This window comes from Phyllostomus discolor, chromosome 12, assembly GCF_004126475.2.
Source record: "Phyllostomus discolor isolate MPI-MPIP mPhyDis1 chromosome 12, mPhyDis1.pri.v3, whole genome shotgun sequence".
NCBI lineage: Eukaryota > Metazoa > Chordata > Mammalia > Chiroptera > Phyllostomidae > Phyllostomus > Phyllostomus discolor.
This window is the reverse complement of record NC_040914.2, coordinates 42,757,985-42,764,803: the sequence shown is the minus strand read 5'-3', so window position 1 is coordinate 42,764,803 and position 6,819 is coordinate 42,757,985. Positions and strand designations below refer to the sequence as shown.

Below are 6,819 nucleotides of genomic sequence, written 5' to 3'. Positions count from 1 at the left end.
TGGCAGAACCGGGGTTTGAACCTGGGCCGAGTCTGCGCTCCGAAGCGCCCCGCTGTGACGGGGAAGGAGGCCGGGCCTGGGGGCGGGGGCCGTCTTTGGCTGAGTTTATGCTGGGGGCTTTCCTTCCTCAGGGCCTGACGTACTCGGTTAACTGCTGTTATTACCATCTTAACCCACGTGAACACTTACCTTCGAGCCTGTTGAACAACCCTGTTTTCTTTCTTCCCGTAGGTGGTGTTGGGACCGCAGACCATGTGCCTAGGTAGAAGCCGCCCCTTCCTCCGCTGCTCCGCGCCCCCGGCACGGCTCCCCGCGCCCTCCTTCTGAGAGCCGCCCCCAGGTACGGTGCCGGGGCCGGGCTGCACTGGCCCTCGGGAGCCGAGGGTCTGGACACAAGGGATGTTTTTGTGGTTGTTGCTGCTTTTCCTTGGTAGCTGTCATTTTAAGTTACAGTAAAATGCACATAACGAAACGGACCATTTTAACCTTTTTTAGTGCTGTTCAGGGGGGTTCAGTATGTTCACACCACCATGCACCCCCAGAACCTTTTCGTCTTCCCCAGCATAAGCCCTGTGCCCGTTAAACGTGACCTCCCCCCATCCCCCCATCCCCCCATCCCCAGCAACCACCCTGTACTTCCTGTCTCTCCGAATCTGACCACTGTGGCTGCCTCCTGAGAGTGGAATCCAATAGCACTTGCCCTTCTGTGACTGGCTTATTCCCCTTAGCTTAATGTCTTCAAGGTTTACCCACGCTTAGCCTGTGTCGAGTCTTTATTCTTTTTTCAGGGTGGAATAATATTCCAGTGTCTATTTATAGCACATTGTGTCTGTCTACTCTTTGGTTGATGGACAGTCAGGTTTGATTCCACCTTTGAGCTGTGGTGACTAGTGCTGCTGGGATACGGTATGCAAATATCTCTGAGACCCCGCCTCCGGGTCTCTTGGGTCTGGGCCCCGAAGAGGAGTTGCTGGATCGTGGGGTGATTCTACGATTCCTTCTTCCGAGGAACCACCATGCTGTTTCTCGTGGTGTCGACACTGTTTAAAAACATTCCCACCAGCAATGAACAATTTCTCCACGTGCTCATTGACGCTTGTTAGTTTCTGGGATTTTTTTTTTTTCTCTCCTATCTTGGATAACAACAGACATCCTAACGGGTATAACCTTGGTGCACGTTGTGCTTCAGTGCACGGGTGTCGGGAAACCGCTGTGATGACTCTCCGTGGACTCCTCACCCCGACCGGCAGCCCCCAGCTCGTGGCCAGCGCTTCCCGTTCCCATCCCCTCCCTGCTCTCTTCCTCCCGCCCCGTGCTGTTTTGGGGCGAACTCCAGACATCACACCGTTTTACCTGTGAACATCCCATCGTGTGTCTTGAAAATAGGAGGGTTTGGATACTTCCTTTTGTCTGGCGGGGGGGCGGGGGGGCGGGGTCGTGCAGGGATGTTCCTTTGGCTCCTTCATTCCTGATCGTTCCCGTGGGTCTCTAGGGACCTGCGTGGTGGACACTGAGCGGGACCCCCGTCTCCGTTCTGGGTGGCGGGTGGACGGCTGCCATGGCCAGGGCCCGGTTGTCCGGCAGAGCGCCAACTGCCCCAAGGTCCGGGCAGCCGTCACGGAAGAGGCCGCCTAGATCTCAGCTGAGAGTGGGGAGGGTGAGAGGAGGGAGGAGGAGGGGGGTGAGGAAGAGCAGGGGGGAGAGACAGCGAGGAGGGAAGGGCAGGTGGACGCGGGGGAAGGGACGGGGCGGGGGGCCAAGGGACGGGGAGGAGAAGAGTGCGTGGAAGGACTGGAAGGAGGGGGAAGCGAAGGGGAGGGAGAGACAGAGCACCTGGGAGGGAGAGCCTTTGCCAGCTCCTAACCTCCTGAAGCCATCTGAGGGGACCACAGAGACACCCCAAGACTAGCAGCCTGCTCTTCGTGTCCCCCCAAACCTTTCGAGTTTGGACTCCTTGGGAGCATAGTCTGCCTGTGGCGGGCGAGACTGTGGCACCTGGGAGCCACCAGGCACACAGGTGCCAGCGATGGGGAAGGAGCGGCCCCGTGGGATAGCCACGTTCCAGCTTTGGGGGCCCTTTGGTCAGGGAGCGGAGGCTCGGTGCCCAGCAGGCCCGAGGCTGCTGGCTTCTTGCTCAAAGTTGGGAGTCCCCACCACCCAGAGGTGATGCTTCGACAGAGGTCGGTGGGAGGGGCCCCTCGGAACAAGAGGCGTCCCGCGGCCCTTTCTGTCTCAGTCTGGGGGAGTTATTCCCTCTAACAAGGCTCCGCGCCCAGTTAGTGCCAAGACCTGTGTGCCAGTAGGAGGTAAGGGGGGGGCACTGGTTACAGTGTGTCCGCTTGCCCCTCGGTTCTCAGCTCTGGTGCAACTTTGTTGCCTCTTCCTGGCTTCTGCTCGCAGCATCACAGCAGCATCGCAGCAGCGCCTCGCTCAGCTCTGCAGCCCTGCGTGATCCCAGCTCCCTCCCATCCTGTCCCCCTTTCTCCCTTTTTATTTTTTTAAAAATACATAACAGCTCCATTGAGACAAAACTCCCGGGGCGTACAGTTCGCTCATCTAGCGTGCACAGCGCAGTGGTCTTTAGTACTTTCACGGAGCTGTGGCCCTGGTGCCCCCTCCCCCACCCCGGCATCACCCCGATCCCTCCTCGAGACAGACGGCCTTACTGCGGGCACACCGGCCAGTGCGCACTTCGCACCAGCGGAGTGTTTCACACAAGCACCCTGCGGGAGCCAGGATGCATAGACATGAAACGCTAAACACAAAGGACAGTGCACATCTGCCGACTGCGTGACTGGCAGTAAACCTGGTCAGGAGTCCGTGCGTGTCCATGACCCGTCTTAGTTCTGGGCGGGGCGGGGGGGGGCGTGTCGAGCCGCTCTCCCTTTCCAGCGGTGGAGTCCTGTCCAGCGAGCACACCGCAGCCTGCGAGCAGGCGGCGGAGACACGGGCCCTGTGGTGGGACGCGCCGTGAGAAAGAACAAGGCAGCGCGGAGGGGCGGAGGTGGACGGCGGGCGCGGGGATGGGCGGCCTGCGCACAGCGGCCACGGGGGCCTCCCTGACGCAGTGGCGTTTGAGTGAAGACGGGCAGGCGGCGAGGACGGAGCCCCCGAGTCCCCGAGATCTCTGGGGGGGAAGGTTCCCAGCAGGGGGCGTGTGACACGCTCGGGCTCTGAGCGGGGTGCCCGGCGCGCCTGGGGCGCAGCGGGAGCCCCGCTGCGGCTGTGGTGGAAGGACCGGAGGGCAGTTCAACCGCCCCGCACGCCCCCTGCAGGTGGGCCGTGGTAAAGGCGGGTTTCGTTCTGCGCGACGTGGGGGGCCGTGGGGGGTGGTACGAGCTGACGGCTGTGATGGGTGGCCCTCGGACCGCCCTGTGGAGGGCGAGCAGGGAGGGCAGCCGGTGGCGGTCGCAGGGGGTCGGTCGGGGGAGAAGGGGTGGCAGAGGCCGCTGAGAACAGCCCGCGTGGGCCTAGTTTGAGGGCTGACTCCCAGGGGTTGCCTGCGAACCAGAAGCCGGCCCGGAGGGGAGGGGACTCAAAGACGCCCGGGCTGTGGCCCAAGCCCCCGGAAGGCTGGAGTTGCCGCTTCCTGAGATGAAACGAGGAACCCGGGGAGGAAGTCGGGGGCCAGGTTGGGGACAGAGCAGGCCCAGGTCGCCGGTCTCAGGACACACCCCCATCTGGAATCCAAGGGATGCTGAGTAGTAGTTCAGTGGGTGCCCGTGGGGGGGCTTGCGAAGCAGCAGCTGGCAGAAGGTCTCCCCGCAGCAGCCGCAGCAGCAAAGGTGGAAGACCCCGCCCCGCGGAGGCAGGCGGGCGGCGGGCGGCCGGGCAGGCAGGGGAGCCCTCCTCACCTCCCTCCCTGACCCTGCGGGACGCCAGTGCCGGGTGAGCCTTCAGCGGCACCACCGAGGCGTGGCCGCCGGGGTGTCCAGTGGGGCGGGGCCAGGACTCGGGAGCCGGGCCTCAGTGCCAGGCGGCGGCGGTCTCTCTCTCAGCACCTGGTGACATCGGACGGGTGGTCCTCCGTCGCTGAGGCTCAGCTCTGCCCGCGTCAGGTGTGGAGGTCAGGCTGGGTCAGCGGGCCAGGGTCAAGGGGGAAGCTCAGATGAATGCAGGGGTCCAGCCGGCCCAGACCTGCGGGGTCAGAGCTCTCAGGCTGGCCGCTGGCCGCTGCGCTCCAGAGCTGCGTGGTGTCCTCTTGTAGTCGGCCGGGCAGCCGTCGCAGACGGGCACTCGGGAGCCGCCGGACACACCCGGTAGCCCCTGAGGTCCCCTCCAGCTCCGACGTCCTGTGAGTCTGGTTGGGGGGCTTGTGGGCTCACTCTGTTCTTGGGAAGTGGGGCTGTTGGCCAGGGCGGAAGGGCCTGTGTGGGGGGAGGACAGGCTGCCTCCGGCGAAGGTGAAGATGAAGGTGAAGGGCGCCTGGGGCGGGGCATCGGCGGGGGCTGTGGGGAGGCATCAGGGACAGCCCTGGGAGGGCCCTGCAGGCAGTGACAGCCAGCTGTGTTAGGACCTGGAGACAGAGGTAAAGGGCATGACCCCGACTTTTGGAGAGGCTTGGAGAGGCTCTCAGCGGGATGGGAAGTGCTGTCACAGAGGAGGGGAGGAGGAGGGGAGGCGGGGGAGGGCAGGGCAGGGAGTCCAGGAGGGGCCCTGGGGCTATGGAGGAACTCTGGGGGGGGGGGAGATTCATGTCTGGGGCCAGTGGGGTGGAGCCTCAGGCCCCATCTGGAGACAGGAGACAGGCGGAGAGAACCACCAGGGAGCGAGAGGGGCCTGGGAAGTGGCCGGAGAGGCGGGCAGGGACCAGAGGGGAGCGGACCCACCCTGCCCTGCCCTGCCCTGCTCTGCCCTGCGGAGAGCCGGGCTCTGTGCTGAAGGTGATGGGGGTTTTGAGCAGGGTCGTGTCTGTGATCGGATCCGGGATCTCGGCACCTGCTCGAGCACAGTGCGTGTGGGAGAGGCCGAGACCCGGTAGAGGGGAAGGCGGCGCAGGTGCCGTGGTTCTGCCTGGGTCCACGGGTTCTGCCTGGGTCCCGTTTTCCTGTCTGTCGCTGAGCACCTCTTCGAGCTGTGTTTTGCTCGTGGTTAGAAGACGAGCTGCCTCATGCAACGAAACTCGGGCCGCTGACCAGCCCAGAACACTGACCAGCCCAGGTGACTGGGAGTCCCTCGGGCCTGTGAGCGGGCCCCCTCCGATGCAGGTGGAGGGGATGGTGGCAGGGGTGCGGGCGGGGGTCTGCTCGTGCGCGTGAGGGTTAGTCTTCATGGGAACCCGGCCGAGCAGCCTCGCCTGTCGAAGGGACCGAGATCCTTCGAGTCAGCTGAGTTTCACTGATTAAACCCAGACCTGCCCCAAACCCTCACCCGGGGAACTAACTGGGGAGAGCACAGGGCGAAAGCCAGCTCCTGTGTCCCCAGTTTCTTACTTTTCCAGCTTGGCCCCGCCCAGCAGGGGCTCCACTCTGGGTCCAGGAATGTGGGACTCCTTCCCCCGCCCCCCTATTTCCTTTGACCCAGCTGAAGTTTCCCCCTTCTCCACCACCCGGGGATGCACTGGGTCTCTGACCAGCGTGCCCGCCACAGTCCACACGGGAGCCCCTGCGGGTCACGGGAACCGCGGCTTACTCTCGCGCCAGCGCCGGCTCTTGCCCCTCGCGGTGTCCGGTCCTGCCGCCGAAGAAGCGGTCCTCCCTGGCGGCCGACTCGGGCACTTGCTGCTGGCCCCAGCTTCTGCTGAGTCGCCTCTCTCTGTCCCTTCCTCCCTCCCTCCCTTCCCTTCCCCCCTCCCTTCCTCCTCCCTCCTTTCCTTTCCTTTCCTTTCCTTTTCCTTTCCTTTCCTTTCCTTTTCCTTTCCTTTCCTTTCCTTTCCTTTCCTTTCCTTTCCTCCCTTCCTCTCTTCCCTTCCTTCCCCCCTCCTTCCTTCCTTCTTTCCTCCCTCCTTTCCTTCCTTCCTTCTCCTTTCCTCCCTCCCTCCCTCCTCCCTCCCTTTCTCCCTCCCTTCCTCCCTCCTCCCTTCCTCCCTCCCTTCCTCCTTCCTCCCTCTCCCTCCCTTCTTCCTCCCTCCCTTTCTCCCTCCTTCCTCCCTCCCTTTCTCCCTCCTTCTCCTCCTTCCTTCCTCCTTCCCTCCTCCTTTCCTTCCTTCCTCCCTTCCCCCCTCCCTTCCTTCTTTTTTCCTCCCTTCTCCCCCCCCCCCCCCCCATATCTGTCTCTCACACTTGTCAGTTCTTTGCGCCCTTGCCCCTGCGGTGCTCCTTGTTCTAAAATACAAAGCCAAGGGGAACTTTCATTAACCCCTTTCTAAACCCTTGCCTGTGGAGCCCGGATTATATCGCCGAGTCAGCCACAGCCCGTGGGTGGGCCGAGGAAGAGTCATCCTTCCTTCCAGTCCTGGGCCGAGAGGGAATCGCAAGGTCCAGGCACCACACTTCCGTGGGCCCAGCCCGGCACCGCCGGACCATGCAGTGTCCGCTCTCACCGTTACTGTAAATCTGTGCCGCGCCGGGTGCTCCCTCGTCCCGTCGACGACATGCCGAACACACATCAGGTTTTTCTCGGTGCTTTCGGAGCGCCTCTGCCCCCTCGGTGTCCCGTGAAGGACCTTCTGTTAATCTGCTGTGGGTTGGTGAACGTGATGAACACCGCTGAGAAAAACATGGCCAAGTTCAGTGTCGCTTGGAAGTCGGCAGCCGGGGATACCGAGTGCAGGGGAGCTCATCGGCCGTTTCTTGTCCTCAGCTCCTCAGAGCCTTTCGTTACTTTTGTTTCTAAATTGGAGTAAGTGTGGACCTTCCCGCGTTTATAGCCTTTACAAAC

At 62.8% G+C, this 6,819-nt stretch overlaps 1 protein-coding gene across 2 annotated transcripts in view; it reads left to right on the top strand.

Annotated features, from left to right (window-relative positions):
* Positions 1–228: 228 nt before the first annotated feature.
* ZNF592 (zinc finger protein 592) overlaps positions 229–6,819 on the top strand; it is a 29,521-nt gene continuing 22,930 nt past the window's right edge. Inside the window, exon 1 of one of the 2 annotated variants that reach the window (XM_036012323.1) lies at positions 229–340. The gene's annotated coding sequence lies outside the window, so the exon portion shown is untranslated. Of the gene's footprint in view, positions 341–4,217; positions 4,295–6,819 lie in introns of those variants that run through there. The other variant, XM_028502440.2, reaches the window with a different exon arrangement.